This window comes from Myodes glareolus, chromosome 17, assembly GCF_982192425.1.
Source record: "Myodes glareolus chromosome 17, mMyoGla1.1, whole genome shotgun sequence".
Lineage (NCBI taxonomy): Eukaryota > Metazoa > Chordata > Mammalia > Rodentia > Cricetidae > Myodes > Myodes glareolus.
The window spans coordinates 16,069,949-16,094,543 of record NC_142042.1 but is presented as its reverse complement, the minus strand read 5'-3'; positions in this window follow the sequence as shown (position 1 = coordinate 16,094,543).

Genomic DNA, 24,595 nt, shown 5'->3' with positions numbered 1-24,595 from the left:
GGCAAACCACCAGCAAACAGCAATAAGCTGTATTAAATTCTGTCTTTTTGTGTCTAAATTCCTTTTTAAGCCCTCTTAGGTTTTACGTGGAGTTAGTCCACCATGTTGGCATGTCAATTTGTTGGGGGAAGGGTCACTTGCTTGTCCTAGTCACCCAGTCATGAAATAACCACTCAGAAAACAATATTATTTGCAATACTGTTTGGCTAATATTTTAAGCATATTTCTGTCTAAACTCACATCTTAAACTAACCCATCTCTGTTTTTCTGTATATTGTCACTTATCAGTTCTGGAGTTTTGGAGGTTGCTTACAATGCACTTCCTGTTGATTTAGGTAATATTGTATCCCTCTGTAGTCTTTGATGGAGTTGAAAAATTTATAGTTGTTGCAGTGCACCACACTCCCCATCTGTGCACTATGCACTAGAATTCAGCTTTGGGCAAGGGGATGGAGGTAGAGGAAACACATATAGAGACAGACAGACACACAGACCTCCAATCACTGGTACAAAGCCCTCCTTTAATAGCACCAAGGAGGCTTAAATACCCAGCAGTCAATGGCCAACAGGTGAAAAATCCCATCCTCTGATCCTCTAGGGAAGGCACAGCTTTTAGTAACTCCAATTAGAAGGCTCTAGACAGGGAAGAGCAGCTGAAGGCCAGGACTCCAATTGGTTCCAACAGTTGTGATAAAAGATAAAGTAGATATAGATATTGTAACTGTAGCTCTTGTTTAACATCTGTTTTGTTATATGTAGGTTTGCTATGATAAGGTTGAAACCTTTCTTTTTGTTTAAACAGAAAAAGGTAAATGGTGTGGGAGGTCCTTTTGCCTATGTGTTGATTTTATTGGTTAATGAATAAAGAAAACTGGCTTGGCATATAACATGGGAGGAAGAAGGAGAAGCCATGGATCAGCCACCTGAGACAGACACAGGAAACTTTAGCTAGTAAGCCACAACCATGTGGCCCTCCAAAGAGAAAGACCTTATGAAAGCCATACTCCCAAGATAACAGTTTATGGAGCAATCCCAATTCCCAATCTCCCTCACCTGTGGAATGCTTTCCGGCACTTCTGACCATTATTCCACAGGCCTTCAGCAAGCTGTCATTCCCTCCCCCCGATCAGGATCAAGTGTGGGTGCTGGAGCTGGCTGCTTGGAAAAAATTGGAGGACAACTTGTCTTGGCTCAATACTCAGAGCATAATTCCCACCTTATTGATCTCCCTGAGAGTTAGGGTGAACTTGTCCTTGACCCCCACATTGAATCTCTTCTCTATATGTTTTTTCTGTACTTAATCAGACGCTGGCTTTGCCTCCAAAACAGAAGAGGGTTGGATCTAATAACTGCTGAAAAGGGAAGCATTTGCTTGCTCTTACAGGAAAGGTTCTGCTTTTATGCCAACAAGTCAGGGATCATCCAAGATAAGATCAAAAAACTTCAGGAAGACCTAGAGAGGAGACAGTGAGTCCTTCAAGGTAATCTCCTGTAGACAGGCCTTCATAGTTTGTTAACTTACTTCCTTCTCCTAGTCAGACTCCTTCTTTTCCTTATTCTCCTCCTTACCTGTCACGACCGCCTCAACCAGCAAGGAAGACACAGCACTTGATTCTTCTTTCTGCAGTTCATTCAGGAACCTTGAACAATCTTCTGACCCCCGGGGAAAGCCAGTCCACAGCTTAAATAGCTTCTGGGTAGCCAACCCCAGCATGCCATATGGGAGATGCAGATAGGTCCAGATATGTGGAAGTAAGCCAGATCCTTAGCCTTAGCCATATATGGAGTTATTTTCAAAATAGAGTACTCACCATCAGGGAGGTGGAAGGCAAAAACCAGCACCATCTTTAAGGCATGGCACTACGCAGCAGCTCCCTATAGTTCCCCCCTTTTTGTTTTAAATGCAACAAGCAAGAGTAGAGGCCTGATCTCTGAATATAGAAAGACATTGGGATTTTGTACTGATCCTCATTCAGGCGTCATCCACCCGAAGAGTATCAGACCAGTCCGGTACCTTTTTTCAGAGACGGAATCTAGGGTATCAACCCACATGCAATCAGTCATGCTCTTCTCTGGGCCCAAAGTGGCTGACCCCGAGTGCATTGCTTAGCCTTGCATTCTGAGCATAACAATTTGACCTTTCACCAACCATGCTTGGGGTACTGTCCTGCTTCAATGGCCGTAATGGCTTCAATAATCATGGCTGCACTGCGTTGTTGAGACAACCTGATCTCGCATATACACCACAGGCAAACCAGAGAGACCAACAGCAAGAAGCCTGCTAACGTTCTCATGCCTGCTCACTCCTTTGGATGATTCATGGCAGCAGTAATCCATGATGACAATCCTGTGGCTAGTCCTGCATCCGCTTGGGTAGAGTTCACGGTGACGATGGCCACCCTCAGCTGTTCCATCATGGTATCAAATTCTCCAGTCCCGTTACCTAGGAGATATCTAGACAACTGTTTAGACAAATTTGCAGCATGGGTAACATTCTCATATTGTATGCTAGTCACACAAAGTCCAGCATATTTCCATTGGCAGCATAGCTGAGCCATTTGCCAGAGGACATCGGTTTGTTCCTGTACTAAATCAATTCTTTGATTAACCAACATTAGTCCTCCTTTCAGTTGTGCATTGATTCCTTTCTGAACATCCAAAGCCAATGCAACATTGGCCAAAAGGTTATTCAAAGTCTGCGCAGTCTGCACAGTATGGCTCATGGCAATTGCCGCAGTGGCAGCTCCAGTTGCCAATGAAATAGCAGTAACAAAGTCATGGCATGGGGAGCATCAACAGGCATAGGCATGATGCTCCTCATGTTGAACTCTTCTAATCAAATCCTCTGGCACCCACACCGGATCTTGTTGGTCCTGTGGGAAAACATAAACAAAGCCTCACGTCCATGTCAGCATGGGATCAGGCCCGCACCAGAGCCCTGTCAGGATATCCTTCCTCTTGACCATTCCTTTAGCAGGGCCATGGGGGTCCTGATGTCTATCAGCTGCAGAACGACCTTGAGTGTCCAAATTTAAAAAATTTATAGTAAATAAATCAAGGGAAAGTCTCTCGGGATACGGCCATGGCCTATTCCCCCCTTTTGTTTTTGTAGGCATTCTTTTAAAGTGCGATGAGCATGCTCTACAATGCCTTGTCCTTGAGGATTATATGGCAATCCATGAATAAGCTGCACCTCCATTTGTAGACAAAAGGAGGCAAACATTTGACCTGTGTAAGCTGGTCCATTGTCAGTCTTTAATTGTTGAGGTTTGACCCAGGCAGCCCAAGTTTCCAGGCAACGCACAATGACATTGCGTACCTTTTCTCCAGTCAGAGGTGTGGCATGTATTACTCCTGAACAGGTATCCACAGATACATGTACATACTTTATATTTCCAAACTCAGGTATATGTGTCACATCATTTGCAAGATTTTTAGTGGAAGTAGACCCCGTGGATTTACTCCAACACTGGGTGGATGTTGATGAGTCACACATTGAGAGCAATCTAAAATCACTTGTTGAGCATCCGCTTGAGAGAGATGAAATTTCTGTTGTAATGCTTTAGCATTAACATGAAAAGTCTTGTGAAAAGTCCTCGCCTTCTCCAAGGTAGAACCCACGAATATACATTCCATCCTAGTCCACTGATCAACTATATCATTTCCTTCACTCAAGGGTCCTGACAGACCTGTATGGGCTCTAACATGCTGGATGTAAAAACAGTTTCTTCTCGGCCAAATTAAATGTTGTAATTGCTGAAACAAAAGGCAAACTGGACTGGAGCTTTTAATAGGTCCAAGTATTTCTAAAATTTTAAGGGCATCAACAACATAAAGGTCCAGCTATTTCTAAAATTTTAAGGGCATCAACAACATAAGCGGAATCTGATGTTAGATTAAATGCAAAAGGGCAAACTTTAAAGATTTCAACTACAATTTTCAACTCTACAATCTGAGGGGGGCCAGGTTGAAACTGATGCATCACAGGTTCTTGTTTATCTGTCAAGTACACCCCACAGCCTGTCTTAGATCCGTCTGTAAATACATTTGGGGCGATGGAAATAGGCTGTGATGATGTTATTTTAGGAAATATCACAGGATGCCCCTTAAAAAAATCTCAACAATGGATGTTTGGGATAGTGGTTGTCTATGTTGCCATGAAAACCTCATGGTAAAATGGTCCAGTCATCTATCATAGCACATAAAATCTTAACCTGATGGCTGAAATAAGGCACTACAATAGTGGTGGGGGCAGTCCCAAAATATTATAAACACTGGTGAATCCCAGTCAGGGCCAAAGTTGCTACAGCAGTAAGATAATGCTCAAGAGATTTGTCTGGAAATATTTTGGGATAAATCCAAAGCAGTGGCCCATTTTGCCATAACAGCCCTGTAGGCTGGTGATATGAAGGAAGAATTCAGAAAACAATATCTTGGCCCTCTTGACTCCTTTGTAGAAAGGCATTTTGTAATCTACTTTCCACCTTCCTCAATGCCTCTCATGCCTCATTAGTCAGTTGCATTGGAGAATCCAAAGCAGAATCTCCATTTAAAACATTATATAAGGGTTTTAACTCATAATTTGGTAACTTCAAATAACATCTAATCCAATTTATATCCCCTAACAACTTTTGAAAATCATTTAGGGTCTTTAAATTATCTTTTCTCAATTCTACCTTTTGTGGGATAATGTGCTTCTCACAAAATCGTGCTCCTAGATAATTGACAATTTTATCCTTTTGTACCTTTTCAAGGGCTATAAACAATCCCTTCTTTTCAAGCAATTTAACTAACTCCACATAGGCCTGGTCCAGCATTTGTTCACCCTTAGCAGCCAGCAATATGTCGTCCATATAATGAACACATCTCAGAGCAGGAAATCCTTCTCACAACGGTGCAATAGCCTCCCTTACATACAGCTGGCACATAATAAGGATATTGGCCATACCCTGTGGCAAAATAATCCATTCATATCTTTTATCAGGTCCTTCATGATTACGGGATGGAACAGTAAAGGCAAATCTCTCACTATCCTTGTAAAACAAGGGAATGGAGAAAAAACAATCTTTTATATCTATCACAATTACAGGCCAGGAAGCAGAGGCAGCCCACGTTGTACCGACCCCATAAGCTGCATTTGACTATTAATGGCCTGCAAATCATGCAATAGGTGCCACTTCCCTGATTTTTTTCCTTAATTACAAAAATAGGGGTGTTCCAAAGGGGGAGATGGATGGCTTAATATGACCCAGGGTTGACTGTTCTGTTACCAACTCATTTGCAGCTGTTAATTTTTCAGAGGAGAGAGGCCACTGAGGCACCCACACTGGCTCCTCTGTTTTCCATGTAATGGAAATTCCCTCTCCAGTGGCCCCTAAGAAAAATCCAGCCCCTGCCTTGAAGGGCGTTGCTGTACAGTTATAGGGTCTTTCTGCCCCTGCAGTCTTTTTCCCAATCTGAAACTTGAATAATAACCCATCTTTGTCATCATCTGTTGTGAAGTTGGGGAATACTCATTACTGAGTTTAAATCCCATGTCTTTCAGCAGATCCCTCCCACACAGGGAAATGGGGAACTCTAGGACATTAGGCTGAATACTCCCCGAATGGCCTTCATCATTGTTCCATTGTAACTGTCTAGCACTCATATCTGGGGCTCTTGCAAAACCCAGGCCTTGTAAGGTTTGAGAGGAAGCTTGAATTGGCCATCTTGATGGGCAATTCTTCTTGTCTATGATGCCTTTATCAGCACCTGTATCCAACAGGCTAAGAATGCATTCTCCATCTACGTTGAGCATTGAAACTGGCCGTTGGTCCAAGTCAAAGGACAAAAAGGTTAAGTCCATGTCTGAGGAGCCAAAACCTCTCTTTCCCCTTTCTGCAGGGCAGGCTTCAAACTGCCCATGAAGATTGGGAAGGAGTACGAGCTGAGCAATCCGATCTCCAGGAGAAATTGCAGAAATGCCTCTAGGTGACTCCACCATGATTTTGACTATTCCAGTATAATCTGGATCTATAATTTCAGGATGAACTCTTAGACCCCTCAATGTTGTGGAAGACCTTCCTATAAGTAACTCCACTGTTCCTGGATCAAGAGGCCCCTTAAAATCTGATTCCACAAGCTGGGCCCCCATTTTGGGAGTTAATACGAATCTGGTGGTGGCACTGAGGTCCAGTCCTGCTGAGCCCACAGTGGCTTTCCACTGTCCCTCGGATGTCGGAGAGTAGGACACACCCCCTGGCACGTGTCCTCATCCTGAGTCTTGACTGCTCCATGTATTTGTGGGCCCTGGGGGCGGGGGCCCCACTGCCCGTTTTATGGATGGGAGCCCACAGGCATCTGAGGCAAAGGCCAGCCATTTATATCCTTTACAGACTGGCACTCATTTGTCCAATGTTTCCTCTTTTTACGTCTTGGACATACATCTGGCTGAGCTAAATGTTGGTCATCAGGCCCTTGAAGGGCACCTCCTCTTTCTGGACACTGCCGTTTTAAATGTCCCATTTTGCTGCACTTGAAGCAGGCACCTGAAGTTGCTCTTTTCCCTTGTGCCAGTTGAACCACTGCTGCCACTAGGCCTGCATTAGTAAGCAGCCCTCCCAACTCTCTACAAACCTTCATCCATGCTTCAAGTCCTCAGCTTTTGTAAGGGGTTATAACATTTCTACCTTCCTTTGTGCATGCACATATATCAGCTGTTTTATCAGTGGCATAGCCTGATCCGGATCCCTGAAAAGGCTACCTGCAGCCTCAACTATGTGAGTGACAAAATCTGAAAATGGCTCAGTGGGGCCCTGCAGGATCTTAGTAAGATTGCCGCTCACTTCCCCCTGGTTGGGCAAGGCCTTCTAGGCTCTAATGCCAATTCTATTAACCTGTTCAAAGACTTGAACTGAGTACTCGGTCTGCTGATTGACAAAGCGACCCTGGCCAAGTAGCATGTCCCTGTCCCAAGCATGTTTTCCTGCTGCTTGATTGGCAGCTGCTTCCTCGTTTGCAAACTCTATCAAAAAGGCTCTCCAGTCTAGATATTGTCCTGGGCTTAAACATGCACGAGCAAGCCCACTCTAATCACTGGGCACCATGCAATATCGTTTCAAGGCTTCTATTTGTGCCACAGTGAAGGAAGCACGAGTCCCATAAGTTCTTACGGACTCAGCCAGGGATTTAATAATCTTAAAATCTTAAGGTTCCTCATATCTGTTCCCCTGTGGATCCTGAAACACTGGATAAGCCAAGCGTAATTCTGTCCTTACTGTATTCCAGACTCCTGGGCAAAAAAGGGCGCCCCAAGCTGCCATTCCCTCCTTCTGCATAAAGAGGGGGTGCTGATGGCATTTCTTGGCATGGGGAAGGCTCGTAGCACTCCTCCTTCTTAGGGTTCCCCTTATTTCTCCCTTTTTCTCTCTTTCTTATTCTTGTTCTCTCCATCTGTAGCTCTTCTTCTGAATCTACAGACTCTGAATTTTCTATGTCCTTCTCACTGTCTGCTTGTTCTGACCTCTCCTTCTGAAACATCTCTAAAGTGGCCTGTCCACTCTCTACTGCCTCACTACATCGTTGGTCCTCAAGACAGCCTTTAACTAGTTTCCAAATTGGCCTGACCCCACTCTTAAGGGTCCCTTGTTCAAAAGCAAAGTCTAGGTCTCTCCCTAACTTCTCTCATGATGACATTGAGAGACTTCCTGAAACGGCGAACCAGGGGGCAACGGCATTGCACTCGTTCAGAAACCTCTTGAAAGTACTTCGTTTTATCTTTAATTTCTTTGAACATAGCAGCCATTTAGAGCCAAATAAATTGCGTACGACTGAGAAGTGCCCATAATCAAACTATCTCCCCTTTTGACTTTCGATTCATCAACTTGCAGAACCACTTGTACTTTCGGTTCGTCAACTTGCGGAACTGCTCTTCGCTCTCTCTCTATGTTTTAACTTTCAGTTCGCCAACTTGCAAAACCGCTCTTCGCTCTCTCTATATATACAGAGTAGAGCTCTTATTGTGGTCGCTATCCCTGCTCTTATTGCGGATTCCCACCTTACCTGGGAACTTACCAGTACACTGCCCTGACTGTAGAAAGTTCTGAGTCCTTGACGAGAGGGATTCTCTGTACGGGCCACCACTTGTCACGACCGCCTCAACCAGCAAGGAAGATGCAACACTTGACTCTTCTTTCTGCAGTTTATTCAGGAACCTTGAACAATCTTCTGACCCCTGGGGAAAGCCAGCCCACAGCTTAAATAGCTTCTGGGTAGCCAACCCCAGCATGCCACATGGGAGATGCAGATAGGTCCAGATATGCGGAAGCAAGCCAGATCCTTAGCCTTAGCCATATATGGAGTTATTTACAATGGAGAGCACTCACCATCGGGGAGGTAGAAGGCGGAAACCAGCGCCATCTTGAAGGCATGGCACTATGCAGCTCTCTACACTTACCATTGGGCCTTGTGTGTTCAATAAGATCACACATTTATTCACCAAAGATTGGAGGCAATTAAATTGCATTGTCTCAAGGTATACTATCATAGACTGGACACTCAGGAGTCTAGTCCCTCATATGACTAGTAATCCTCATATAAGCACCCCTCCTCTGCCCTCCACTTGACCAGTGATGGGTAAAATCTCAGACAGACTGGGACAACCTAAGACAGATCATGAAGTAGGTTCTTCATAAATGAAATACATGGTATTCAATAACGGGTAAGATCTCCATGTGGGAGGACAACCTAAGACAGGGGCCATGTCTTCCATCATTCTAATAAAAACAAAAGGGGGAAATATTGGGCCTCATAAGGTCCAGGCATTAGGTGCAGTGTAATCTCCTGATCCTATCTCAAGTTTGCAGACCTGTCTTTGGTCATGACTTCCGCATATGAGTGAACTAGCACAGCCCTACCTAAACCCACCTCTGCCCAGCCACTGCTAACATGATAAAATATTATTGGCCCTTATTCCTAACTCTGCTTTAACCCATCCAAAGACTCCCACCCCCTAACTCAGCCTTATATAACTTCCTATCTAATGTAATAAAACAAGATTCTGCTTAGACAGACTCCCGACTCAGTGAGTGTATTTCTCTCCAGTGACCGTGGGGTGGTCTGAGTCATCAACACACACCATTCTGCTCAGCCCCAGATCCAGGATCACAGTTGGTCTTTATTACCATTAAGCAATTTGAAAAGCACTGCTCACAGACCCCATTTAAGTGCTTGGCCTCCTGAAAGAGCCAGAGTTCATGCTGTTAGCACTAACCAGGAAACCGCCACTTTTTAATTATAAAAAAGAGATGAGAATGTAATGATTATTCTGTCTCTTTAAGAGACAAGCCACACCCACTCCCCCCGACATCTGCTGAGGCAGGCTGATCTTCAGCTTCCGGCCTGAGCTCGCTCTTTTTTCCATCTTCCTCTCAGAGAGGCAGCTTCTGCCTCTCTCCCCCTCTTCTCCCCTTCCCCCTGTTTCCTTCTTTCTTTCTCTCTCTCTCTCTCTCCCTCTCTCCTCTTCTTCCTTTCTCCTTTCTCCCTCCAGAATTCCCTTGAATAAATATCCAACCTCACTCTGCATGGCGTGCCTATCCATGTCTCTGTCTCTTGCCTGCCCGCCACGTATGTCCTTGCCTGGGACCAGCCACTGCTTGGGGACCAGCAGCCATCTCTGCCTGGGACTGGCTGCTCTCAGGGCCCACTACCTGCAGACACATGGCCTGCTACCACTGCTTGGGGACCTACAGCATTTCTGCTGCCTACTGCCACCGGAGATCCTGTAGCGTTTTTAATTTTTCTATTAAACCCACAGATGTTCAGTCCAAAAGAAGCACATGGAGGCCTGCATTAATTATGAACTTCTTGACCTATTAGTCCAGGCAATCTTACATCTTACATTATCCCCTAATTCTTGTCTGTGTTAGCCATGTGGTTTGGTACCTTTTATCAGTGAGACATTCTCTTGAATTCTCTGTGTCTAGGTTACAATTGCAGATTGAGCCTCTCCTCTTCCTAGAATTCTCCTATTCTGGTTACCCTGCTTATACTTCCTGCCTGTCTACTGACCAGTCAGCATTTTATTAAACCAATACAAGTGACATCTTTACAGGGTACAAGACCATTGTTCCACAGCAGAGATGGCAGAGAAAGAGAAAACAAACTGTACACTATGAAAAAAGGTAGAACTGAAGATGAGGAACAGCCACATGTGAATAGGCTGTGTTGCCACCTGAGGCCATGGTAATGTCATGGCCTCTTCTGCCAAAGAGGGCCATGCTTGGGTTTATGTTGATAGCTCATGTTAACTCCAAAGGTCATTTAGACTTCCCTGGTCTGAGTTTATGTCTAGGGCCATGTTGATGTGAGGACTGTGTAGACCTAGCCCTGCCTCTCTTGAAGAGCTGGTCCTACCCCTTAATTGTACTACTGGTTCTGAGACCATGAGAGTCAGAGAGCTGACCCCACCCCTTTCTGGATGCAGCACGTGGGAGAGCTGGCCCTTGTGGTACATGTAGAAGGGCAGGCAGATGGACAAACTCAGTTACCACCCAGGCCCAGATCCAGGGATTTGAGTTGGTCCATCCCAACATGTACCCAATTCATGAAATTCTGGAACTTTTGATGGGGCCAAACTGCAGAAGCAAAGTTACAAGATATCTGTGACACCGAACAACACAAGCACATCTGAGAAGAGTCCAGTTGAGGATTCAGCATTGTTACTATGAGAGAAGCCTAAGGCCTGAAACCACATCAATGACCCAGTGCACTGAACATTTGCAAGTGAAGTGTGAACAACAGGGTACATTGTATGGCCCACCACCATACACCATACTTTCCATGGTCAGATTTGTTTCTTTTTTAATTTCTAATTTTTAATTTTCTTTTCAGGCAGAAATTGCAAAGGTGGAAGATAGATATGGAGGAACAGGAGATGAGTAGGATTGAAGTGCATGATGTGAAAATGAGAAAAAAAATATTAGAATATTAAAATAAAAACAGAATAAAATAAAAGACTACAGTGAAAGACCCCAAAAGTCAAGGGGGTCTCACTTGGAGCCCTCTGCCCAAGAACCAGTCCACTGGATCCAAGAACAAGGGGCAGTTTATTGGATACACAGGCGCCTGCGGATGTTACAGCAACCAAGTTACTGAGCATGCCGGGCTGAAGGCACATTATGTATTTATAGGGATTTAAGAGTTACATAAGAGGCTACATAGCAACAAGCATTTCATTGGTTCTCAAATTGGTGGGCTTAGCTCACTCCGGGAATGGCCCCATGTCTATTCTCGAGTTTCCCTGAAAAACCACAAAACTAGAGAGAACCCTGCAGCAAGTTGACAGTTTCGATAGAATGCCTTGGGGGTGGGGTACTCCCTCTCCTCAGCCTAGTCAGCGAGTTTGCAACCCATAGATATCCTGTTATAGCATCTGCTGGGCTGGGCGGAGTTGGGGGGACTTTCCTTCTATGGCCCAGCTAAATGTCGCAGAGTCATTAGTTGAGCCTGGGGGCTTTCTTTCTATGGCTCAGTTAAGTTTCAGCAGAGTTTAACATAGTATGTGGACATGGGGGGCTTTCAAGTGTCGGGGGGGCTTTCAACAGCAAAATGTGTAATTCACTATATTGAAAATCTAAGAAAACAGAACAAAATGCTGGGTTCCACAAACAGCTACATTAAAAAAATCCTGATATGGAACTGTGTTGAGGACCAGCCTTGAGAAAAGTACCTCTTGTCAGGGTAAGGGCATGGGGATTTAGAAACATAATAAAGAATATAAAGACAGAAATGAAAATAATAAAATGGAGAAATATATAGGATAGTATTGGAAGGAAATTTTTGTGGATACTGAAAATTTGCCTACCTTTAATTTCCAACTGCTCAAAATACCCTTTACCTCAAAAGGTAGGAGTAAGACAAAAGACTACATTAACATGATACAAGGAAATGAACATACCAATTGGAAGTCAAGGGCTACACTCATAGTTAAACATTCTGTTGCTAGAACAAAACAAGTCATGCCCTAGACCAAAACATTCTGTAGGCAAACCACTCCCTGGTTGGAATTGCAAGTTCTCTCAATAAAGGGAACTGGAACTTAGTTGGATCCTTAGGCTCTTGTTTGAGGTAGGAACAGGTCTATTCCTCTATTCTTGGAGTACAAAGTCTGGCAATTAGCCACACGTGTTGACACTAACCTTGAGAGAACAAAACTTTCTGATTTACAATGAGGTGGAACCCTTGTTTTGAGGTAGAAGCACAGTAACCTTGGAGGAACTAGAGAAAAGTTTCAAGTTCTCTGACCTTTAGTCAATAAGGAAGTAAGCTCACATTTCTGGGCCTCTACAGTTCATCCCTTTATATTGATTTTAATAAAGCCTGTGCTTCTGCAACAAGATAGATGATCGTGTTTGCCTTGAGTTGAACACCTTTCCATTTCCCAAACTTACCCATCTTTTGAACATGCATTACAATTATGCAAGTCCATGCCTTAGATGCCTGATAGGGGAAGGTGGATCAAAACCTATCATTGACTGCTGATCTCTGTAAGCAAAGCATTAAGGGAGAAAGTACTGGCTCTGTGTCTCTGAGACAAGTTTCTGTCTAGAGAGTTCATCAGCAATTAGCTAATGGTAAGCAAGTAGATAATACTTTATGCTATGCATACTTCTATAGCTATAATATCTCCTAATTAAAGGAGAAGAGGATCACCAAGATAGGGAATGCCGACTTTTGAATTGGTCTAGAGTATTCAGCTGTATCAAAGTCTAAATTTGTCTTATCAAACATATAAAATTCAAGAATTTATTGCTAGTGTCAAACTTTTCTTAGATAAGTTCTAATCATTTTCTAATCATTAACATCTTATAGTGAACATTGCTAATGTCAAACTTTTCTTAGACAAGTTCTAAGAAAACATTAAATCATTAACATCTTATAGTGAACTAAAGCATTAACAGGTCAATAGCATAACACAATTTAACAAATGACAATTCTCTTAAATCCATTTTAACCAAAAGACAAAAGGTTTTTGTAAGGGGTAAGAGTCCAAAGGTAATGCTACTTTTAAGCAATTGTCCCAGCAGCAGAAATCCTTAGGCTACTCTCCTCATATCTGAAAAAGGTTTTTGGTTACTCTGTAGGAGTTCTTTATCCCCCCGAAGGGAAAATTGAGATTTCAGTTCTCAGGCTCTCTTAACATTTCAACAGCAGACTGAATACCTTATTGGCAATCTGAGTTCTGTGTCCAAAAACAGTCAAAAGTTTAGTCTGTGTTTCTAGCTCTGCTCCAAGTTAAACAGGATTCTGACTGCAGCAAGTGGCCATCATAGCAGGACCTCAATGGTTGTGTGGGTCATGAGTGCAACCCAGCATCCTGCAGCGCAGAACAGCATCCCACAGCATAGAGTGGTGGCAGCAAAGGTAGGACCACAAGCTCTCACTCTAACTCCTCCACGGGGGTGTTAGCAGCTACAGTGTCATTGGGTCTGGTGTTCTTCTGCTGGACACATTGGAGCAGGCATTCTAGAATCTATCTCACTTGATCTTCATCCTATGAGAAAACACAGACATGCCCTCAACCTCATATTAATACCAGGCTGGGCCCTTTCCATATTCTAAGGATCTTTCCACCTTGCTTTAGCAAATACAGCTTTTGTGCCATTATGCCATAATCTGTTCACCACTGATCACTCATGGACATCCATATTCAAGAAGTTTAGTGTAAACAGCGCATGATTTATGGTGTTATATCATATTTGAGGATATAATTCCTCTGTTTTTATCATTTAAAGCTGTGTTTTCAAAGAGCTATGAGCACACTCTACAATACCTTGCCCTTGAGGATTATAAGTAATACCAGTCTTATGTTAAATATTCAATGGGGTACAAAATTGCTGAAATGCTTTACTAGCATATCTGGATCCATTAATCATCTTTATTACTTTTGGAGTTCCTATTATAGTTTAAGTAAAATGCTGCAGGTCCCTGAGTGGCAGGAGTTGGAAGTGGGCCATGAGACCATGTTGCATATCCCTGAGTGGTGACAGGCAGTGGGTCCTGAGACCACAGCAGACCACAAAGGCAGCTGGGTCTCAGGCAGGAAGCTGAGTGGTTGGTGAGAGACCGAGACAGATAGGCAAGTCATGCAGAGTGAAGTTGGATATTTATTTAGAGGGTTATGGAAGGGAAGGGAAGAAGGGGGGAAGAGCACAGAGAGAAAGAGAAGGGGGAAGGGGAAAAGTAGGGAGAAGGGAGAGACAGAATCTGCTTCTTCAAGAGAGAGACTGAAAGGAAGGACTCAGACTGTAGGCAGGAAGGAAAATCTGCTCGCCTCAGCAGTGGATGGGGGTGGGAGTGAGTGGGACAGGACTGACCATTATAGTTCCCATACATGAGAAGTGTTTTAAGAAATGAGTTATTAAATGCTTACTGGCTTCTCCAGTTTGTGTCATCACGATCAAGAATCCTGAATATGGATCAATTGTCACATGCACATATCTCAATTTTTACTATCCTTGTTCTTTTTTATTTTAAATCTTTTAATTACAAAATTAGGAGAAGCACTGAATTCTCTCCTATTAAAACCATAGATTTATTCATATAGATTCCTTGTACCGTGGGTCAATTAGCCTCTAGACATTTCCATTGACAAACTCTGGGCTCTTACTGTGGGGGGTATAACCCTTTAAACTTTCCTGCCTGCCTACCTTTCCTGGATCCACAGCACAGAGTGGGTCAGACTCAGCTGGCCACAGTGCATGCATGAACTGAGACAATCTCTGCAGTGACATAGGCCAATTCTGGATCAAACACCATACTTACTTCATTCTTTTCACTCGCTCAGTAGCATTAGTGGCTGTGGCTTGGTGACCACAGCACTGATGCTTGCATGGGCATGAATGGGTGAAGGTGAGGCCTTATTTTTGCCTCCCCAAATCCTGGAGCTGCCCAAAGGTAGCAGTGCTTAAGCCACCAGTGCATGGGCAAGAATATAATATTTACAAACTCTAGAAATCTCTGCCTTTGTTTCTGCTTCATTTCAGTTCCTCTAGCTATCAAAATACATCTAAGAAACTGTACAGACAGTTGAATACTATTTCCTTATCCCATATTTACAAATATTTACAGATTTACTCCACATTTTGTTTCCCTCTTTTCTCTTTCCTTTTGTATATCTACTACTTATTTCCAGGTGCTCATTACTTACCTGTCCACTTATGGTTCAATTTTCTTATAGGGTCCCTCACATGCCCCCTTGTACACTTGGGTATACTTCTGGGCCTTCTGGGGTTTACTGGTCAGCCCCACATTGAACACCAAAACTGATGAACACTAAAATAGTCCCCAGAGCAGTGTACATCTCCTACTCTTATCTTTAATTCATTTGGGGTTTGGGAGTGATTGCTGTTTGTTGTTTTGTGTTTTGTTTTGATAAGAGGGTCTTTTTACAAAGGCCAGGTGTGATCATATGAAAGAAAATGGCCCCCAAAGTGAGTAGCAATATTAGAAGCTGTGACTTTGTTGAAGTATGTGTAGCCTTGTTTAAGGAAGTGTGTCAGTATGGGAGTAAGCTTTGAGGTTTCTCTGCTCAAGCTACACTCAGTGTGGCACATATCTCAATTCCTTTTGCCTATGGATCAAGATGTACAACTCTGTTCCTTCTAAATGTCTGCCTGCCTGCTGCCATGATGTTAATGAACTAAACTTCTGAAAGTGTAAGCTAGTTCTAATTAAATGTTTTCCTTTGTAAAATTTATCATGGTCATGGTGTCTCTTCACAGCAATAGAAACCATTTCTAATAATCCAGGCTACCCTCACATTGGCACCAATCATCTATCCTTCACTCCCTAGTTGGTGGCATGGGAGCTATGTACCACACCAGGCCAGATGTTAACTTCTTTAAGGCAATAAAGGGCAACTACAAAAAGTCCACATCAGCATCATACTTAATGAGAAACTAAATGTTTGTCTTTTTGACCTAGGAAAAAATCCTAGGGCTTCTATTCTCACCACTCATATTTATCATGACACTAGATTTCTTACTACAGTATAACAAGAAAGGATTCTAAAGGCATGTAGATCAAAAAGGATAAATTAAAGCTGTCTTTGTTTGCAGACAATATAATTGTGAAAATCCCAGGTAATCTATAAACTATTCTTACAACTAATCAGAGTGTTGCCCTGGACCAAAAGATATAAGGTCAATGTGCTCATTACTGTTCTGTTGCTGCAACGAAAAACAGGGGCTACTTTATTAAAGAAAGGCTATGCTGGATATGGGGATGCAATCTTTAATCCCAACATGTGGAAGGCAGATACACAAAGAAATCTGAGTTCAAGAAAACCTTGTTCTATATAGCAAATTCTAGACTAGCCAAAGCTACATATTGAGAACCAGTCTCAAATTGGCAGGAGAGGAGGAGAGGAAAGGAGTTGTTGCTTACTTTAGCATTTAGATATGGATTCAGTCTACAAAGATTTATAGGGAAAGTATTTATAAGGGATGGTAATAAAGCTTTGTGCCCTTCCACAGGCTGTGGAACAAAGCTGCAGAACAAAAGGAAGTCAATAAGCATTCATCTCTCTGCGCTTCTGGACCGCAAATGCAAAGCTATGTGTCCATCAAATCTTCCAATCTGTAGAGGAAAACACAGAAATGAAAAGAGCCTAAAAGAAATGATAGACATATTTTTCAACATTTTATTGCAGAGATCTTCCCAGATTAGGTCAGAAACAGTCTGTCTGGGAAGTTAGGTAAGGTCACATAGAAAATTCCAATTGCCCAAACTAGAGAGATTATTTATTGAGAATTTTTGGTTGAACATCAACAAAGCACTCTGATGAGAGTTGAAAAGTAGGGAATAAATAGATGTCTTAGTAGTCAAGAGCACAGGCTGCTCTTCCAGGAGTCCTAGGTTTGATTCTCAAACATCTATGCTGTGGCTTACAACCATCCCTAACTCAAGTTCTAGGGAATCTGAGGCCTTATTCTAATCTCTATGGACACTTGCCAAGAACATGTTGCATGTAAGTACATACAGACAAAACACTCTCAAGTACATACAGGTAAAACACTCTTACATATAATTAGTTAAATATTTTTTTAAAAAATAAAGAATAACCATGAATAAAGACAACAAACAAATATTCACAGAAAGCTAAATGCTCTAGAAAGAGAAGGTAGGCTTTTTCTGATTCAGGAAGGAGCTATTTACTCACTGATACTAGATGTTGTCACATGTCCTTGGTATGTCTTAACCATATTCCCTGATCATACAAGTTGTGAGGAAAAAAGTAGAAAGAATGAGAGAGAGAGAAAAGGGACAAGCATCCAAAATAGGAGTCAAGAGATGTGAAGTATGAAATCGTACCTACTCCATACAAACATATCTTTGGTGATATGTCTCCTATTCAATAACATTCCTTTTCTTTTTATTCAAAGCACCAATAGTTATGTGGATTTCAGAGAACAAAGTGTGCCATCTGGTGGCTACCTCTTTCATCACTACTTGTCAGTGTTTGATTGATGGTGTATATTCCCCTAGAACAAAAAACCCACCTAATTGGGTCTGTCCAATTTTGTTGTTGTTATTGTTCACCCATAACACCATCAAAGCCTAAATGGGTTCCTAGAACATAGTACATGCTACCTAAAAAACTTTAAACATGGCATCTCATACTGTTTTTTTCCTCCCAAATCCTTATCTGATGTTTTTCCTCCAATGTTTTCTGTTGAATTACTACACATCACAAGAGGATTTCAGGAGGTTGATGTATATTTATATATTTGTTCCTCATTCACTGCAAACAAAGTATTTCATCATTAACTATCCCAGAGAACCTGAGCTACAAACATTGTGTCTGGGTCCAAGTGATCAGGGAGCCTGCACCAGTGATTTGTAGCACTGTAAATATCAGAAGAATGTTGCACAGTGTGACAGACAGTGGGAACAAGAGAAAACTTGCACTGCTTCAAGCATCGTATTATTTTTCTTTGGTACAATATCAGGATTTTTGTGTAGTTGTTGATGGAACCCAAAATATTTTTAGTCTTCTTAAGCTTTCAGTAGTGAAATGCAAGGTTTTGTTTCAGACATTTTTCTTCACTTAAATCCAATCTGATGTAAGTAAACTATTTTGGAGATTCTATCAATTACCTAGGTTACAGAATAGGGTTAGAGAAAATTCAAACGCAAAAGGCACAAATTAGGAGAGACCGGTTACGGACTCTTAATGACTTCCAAAGATTGTTAGGTGACATTTCCAGTCTACGACCAGCTGTTGGGATAACACTTGATCTAATAGTTCATTTAAACAAAACCTTAGATGATGATAAATATTTGAATAGTCCCAGAAAATTGACAGTTGAAGCAGAAAAGGAACTGACAATGATTGAGGAAAAATTACAGGAGGCACATGTGGATAGGGTCAACCCGAATCTTAGTTCCATTCTAGTCATACTGCCTTCCAGAATTTCTCCTACAGGAATTTTAATGAAGAGGGAAGATATTATTTTAGAGTGGATATTTATACCTCATAAACCAAGTAAAAAATTAAAAACTTATGTAGAAAAGGTCTCTGAATTAATTATAAAAGGTAAACTGAGACTTCATCAACTAGCAGGTAAAGGCCCAGCAGAAATTATAGTGCCTTTTACTACTGAGGAAATAAGAAAGTTATGGGAAGATAATGAACCATGGCAAAGAGCTTGTGCTAATTTTTTTGGGAGAAATTAACAGCAACTATCCCAAAAGTGATAGACTTAACCTCATAAAGAGAACTTCTTGGATTCTTCCTAGAATTGTACGTGATGCTCCAATAACTGGAGCCCGGACATTTTATACCGATGCAAATAAATCAGGGAAAGCAGGTTATAAATCAGAAGAATTGAGTAAGGTGGAACAAAGCCCTTATAATTCTGTCCAGAAGGCAGAATTATATGTCATTCTTATGGTGCTAAGGGATTTTAAAGAACCTCTTGATATAGTTACAGATTCACAATATGCAGAAAGAGTTAACTTGCATATTGAAACAGCTGAATTCATACCAGATGAAACAGAGTTGACTTCATTGTTTATCCAGGTACAGGACATAATTAGGAATAGGCTTTGTCCAATGTACATAACACACATCCGGTCCCATACGGGTCTGCCTGGCCCTCTAGCACAAGGTAACGCTAAAATTGACCAATTATTGATTGGAAGCGTTCTGCAGGCCTCAGAGTTCCATAAAAAACATCACATCAATAGTAAAGGCTTAAAAAAAGAGTTTTCCATTACATGGCAACAAGCTAAGGACATTATAAAGTGATATCCTACTTGTTCTTTCTATAATCAAACACCGTTGCCTGCAGGGAGTAACCCAAAGGGTACTCAAAGGAATGAAATCTGGCAGATGGATGTGTTCCACTTTATAGAATTTGGTAAATTAAAATATGTACACCACACCATAGACACGTATTCAGGTTTTCAATGGGCAACTGCCCTGAGCTCAGAAAAGGCTGATTCAATAATCACACATTTATTGGAAGTTATGGCCATCATGGGTATACCTGCACAAATAAAGACAGACAATGGTCCAGCATATGTATCTAAGAAAATGAAATGCTTCTTTGCTTATTATAATATAAAACACGTTACAGGTATACCAAATAATCCTACAGGTCAGGCAGTTATAGAAAGATCAAATCGTACTATAAAGGATATGCTAAAGAAACAGAAAGGGACAAAAGATACCCCCAGAAATAGATTGCATAATACTTTATTAACCTTGAATTTTCTTAATGCTAATGAGAAAGGAACAACAACAGCAGAGAGGCATTGGATAATGGAAAAAAACTTCTGAACTAAACCAACCTGTTTATTTCAAAGACGTGCTGACCTCTCAATGGAAGCCAGGAGATGTGCTATGTTGGGGAAGGGGTTTTGCTCTTGTTTCCACAGGAGAAGAAAAATTGTGGATACCATCAAAATTAATAAAGGTTCGATTTGAAGAGGAGAAACCTCTTGGAAAGAAGAAATGACAGCTCATCTACAATGATGATATTCATACAGTTGGTAAGAAAAACATATAGAATAGGGGCAGGGTTCTGTTCTTATCTCCACAGGAAAACACTGATCTTTGAAAAATTCAAGGGACCCTGGATAATTGAATACTGACAGATGGAAAATAACGGCCCAATAGGGACTATCAAGAAAACTGAATAGGTCCTGTAAGCACAATATACTAAATCATATTTCTAAATTTATAGAGCTGGTTTTGGAGTTGGACTCTGGCTCAGTCCCTCTCTAATTCCAAGCCTGTTGTTTAAAGAAAAACCCAGAGTTTCTGGAGTTTCTGTCTCATGTCAAGAGCCATGATATGGGACAGAAAGAAATATGAGTTTAGAAAACATCTTTACTTTTCTTCATATCTATCATACCTTTCATTAAATATATCTATCATGTCTTTCATTAAATATATGTATGTCTGTATATGTCTATATGATTAATGTTTAAGTTTTCCACAATGAACAATGAGTTTTTCCTGCAGTGACATTTGAAGTTTCCAGGAAGAAGATGGGGCCCCATAACAACAACTCCACCTGGTTGATATGACGTCATGATACTGATAGCGCTACTACAAGACCTGTTTTGGGAACCAGTTGCATAAGACGGTTCCAACATGCTGAAATGGTACACATCTTGTACAACATTCTGGCCAGACCTCCACAAAATACTCAGACTATTTGCAATTTTAAAAGACATTGATCTTGAAATTTAACCATCATTTTGCTTTCACAGGATCCCCCAGAAAGAATGTCGCCCCCATGACAGCTGGAAGTAATTCTAGAGAACGACGTTCCCTCTCCCAGTAAAGTTTGTCCTTGGGTTTAGGGATATCATTTAGGGGTTGGTTATAATTAGTATACGGTTGAGGGTTGGGGGAGGAATTTTATAAGTGCAGGAATCTTTTTAAAAAAGGGATAATTAGATTATGGGATAATAGATTTGTACTTGTGAGTTATTGTTTTTAGACAAAAATATTGGTATCGATTCTTATGTATTGATACAAAGTTAAATTATGTTGACTATTTTATGCATGCATGCTTCTACCTCTGTTTAAAACATTTTTATGTATTGGTATGTATATATATATATATTGTATTGATATATGTATATTTACCATATTGCACTGTACACTTCTACCTCTGATTAAGATACTTATATATTGTTTATGTATTGATATATATATGTACCATATTGCAATGTATACTTGCACATTGTTTATATTTGGAGGTCACATTGTCCTCATTTATTGCACAGTTGTTTATTATCTCAGTCTTTAAGTTAGATAGATATTAAGAATGATATAGATCAACAGTCATCTAAGTTTATCATTTATAATTAGACTAATCAGGTTCTTTAGATACATAGAGATTATATTCAGGATAGATAGATAATCTTCAACCTCTTCAAAGAGCTGTAGAAAATGGCCTTTAATCTAATTCAGAGTTCTGCGGTAGGGAGACACAATTGCTCCTGGCAACACTGATCTATTCCCGAGAGAATGTTGAGCACCAAAGACACTCCACATGGAGCCTTTCTTCTTGGCAGAACTGGCCTTTGGGTAAAGAAATGCTCATACCTCAACTACTGACAGAGTTACAGAATATCCGTAAATGGATAAAACAGGACTGTCATATCCTGCCAAGACAGGGTAAGATAGTTTTGAAGTTTCTTGCCTTTGAAAATGGTTTGTCAGTTAATTCAGGCCTTAGCCAAAGTTGGTTGCTTCAATGCTGCAAACGTGACTTTGGGTGTTTGCCCAGGTATCCAGTTGTTTTTGTGATTTGTTACATGTTCTGGAAGTTGTTTGATTGCACTTCCTAATTACTCAGATAACATTATTTCCCTTCTCAGATCTTCGATTGGATTGAAGATTATATAAATGTAGTTACTTTCCTTTCATGACTTGGCCAAGTTATTTGTTATACAAGACTTAAGCTAGTTAGGATAGGATATTTGTATTTATTGTATATAATTTCATAGGTTTGTACTTATTGTATATAATTTTGTAGTAGGCTTAGAATTCTCTTACTTAAACAAAAGGGGGAGATGCTGTAGGAGCTCCTTCCGCTCCTTCAGACAATTGCCGCTGAGTTACCAGTCCATTGGGGTGTGGTCTCTCTCTCTTTAAAAAAAGCAGCCGTTGTCCTCCTCTCGCTCTCTGGCTTCCGGCTCTGCTTCCGGCTCCTAGACTCCTTTCCTGTTCGCATGGAGGGGCTGTTGTCTGGGACAGTAATCTGTAAGTTTTTTTCCTTTTGAATAAATAACCATTCTATTAAACATAATTCTAAGCTGGTGTGGGATTGTCTGTGACTTACGCCTTCAATGGGGTTAATGGTGATGAGAGGATATATCCTGATGGTGGACAGAAAATTCCATGAGCTGTAGTTTGTGGCTGAATAGAAGGAGATGTTGAATGAACCACCAGCATTCCTCTCTCTGTGTGTGTCTCAAAATGTGGATTCAAAATAACCAGGTTCCTCACACTCCTGCCATCATGATATTCCCACCATGTCAAACCCTTCCTTAATGAAGTTGTTTTTGCTGGTATTTATTTTTTTGCAGCAACAAGGGAAGTAATAAATACAGTGAGATTTAGTGTTTTATGTTATCTATAAGAAGTGTGTTGATTTAACAGATTTGGTAATGGTAATCTCATAGAGCTGTCTGAATGCTTTGTTCAAAAATGTTTTTGGGGGGTCCCAAACTGCTTTTATAATTTTTCTTACATATATTCATTATATATGGTGCTGTGTCACATGAAGACATTTTCATATAAGCATATCTTGTATGTTTAGCATATCCCCACACCCCTACTCTTTTCTTCATGATTCTTCCTTCACTAGTCCCCTTTGTTTTCTTAGACAGTTTCACTTTGACTTTCACATTGTATGTGAGTTTTTGTGTGTAAGCATTTAGTGGTTAAATATTACAAGAATCATAAAACATATATTTGCCTTTCTGAAACCAATTTAATTTACTTAAAACGATTGTTTCTGGTTATATTCACTTCAAGCAAACAGAATGATTCCATTTTCAATTGAACTCCATCTAATTTTGAGGAAAAAAATCTCAATTTTCCTTTTACAATTAACTTAGAAACCTATTCCACATAAATTTTTATTTTTTTACTCAGTTTATTTGGTAAAAAGATTATTTCTAAGATAATATTTTCTCTTTACATTAAAATTTCTGTAGAATATTTGGAGAATAACATGATCAGAATACAGTTAAGATATGGATCCACCCGATCCAAATATGCCTTCTGTAATTTCTCTTCAATCAAAGTCAATTCTCTCTCAGTTTCAGCTGATAATTCTCTGGGACTATTTAAGTTTTTTCACCTTCTAATATTTTGGTTAAATGATTCAGTTCATTGGGTTTCATCCCAGTAGTGAGCCATAGATTGAAAATGTCTTTTAGCACACTTGGGAAGTCATAAGAGTGTGCAATAAATCTCTCATAATTTGTACTTTTGTGGTCTAATTTTCTACAAACTTATTTTATAACCTAAATAATTGATAGAATATCCACTTTGTATTTTTTTCAGGAGCAATTTACAATCCCCAAAACAGCAAAACTTCTTCACTTCTTCAAACATTATTTATAAGGTATCTACATTTGAATGAGATAGTTAAATGTCCATGTAATGAAACCAATAGATTCAGGAAATTGCTTACGTATCTTTTCCAATGGCTGACTTACAAAGTATTGTCACAGAATGGGGTTATTTAATATTCCATGTGGGAGAATTTTCTATTGATATCTTTTAGCAGGCTGGAAATTATAAGTAAGATCTGTGAAGGCAATTTTTTTTGTCTGTTTCTTCTAAAGGTATAGTGAAGAAATAATCTTTTAAACCAATAACTATAAGAGAACATCCTTTAGGCAATAGAGAAAGCAAAGGACTTCAAATTGTAGAGATACCATTGGCTGAATCACCTAATCAACAGTTCTTATATCTGTTACTATTCTCCATTTTAACAACAAATACTGGAGAATTCCAAGGACTGATTGATGCTTCAATATGCTGAGTATCTACTTGCTCCAATACTAACCATTCTAAAATCAGCATTTTCTTTATTGTTAAAGGCCATTGCTTAGCCCATACAGATTTGTCTACCAACCATTTTAAAGGTAGTGTCATTTGTAGCTCTGAGAGCTTTCAGTTGTTGTTCTTTGTTGTTGAACAGCCCGAATGGTCAGTGACTATTTTTATAGCACCTTATAATATACTTCCAAAAAATAGTAGTTGGTTTAGGGTCCATTTCTGAGACTTCAGGAATGTTAATCTGGGTATCCATTGTAACAGGTCATGACCCCATAGAGTCAATGATATATTTGCCACATATGTCCTCAACCTCCCTCTCTGTCCTTCTGGCCCTGTGTAGTCAACCCATCACTTGATTTGTTTTACCTGATATAGGGTTCCACTTCCTAGGAATTGAACATCTGCCTCCTGAAGAGACAAATTTGGAATCCAAGATTCTGAAGATTCTGGACTATATATAGTCACATCTGTACCTGTGTCAAATAGTCTTTCAAAGATAATGCTATTTATTCATCC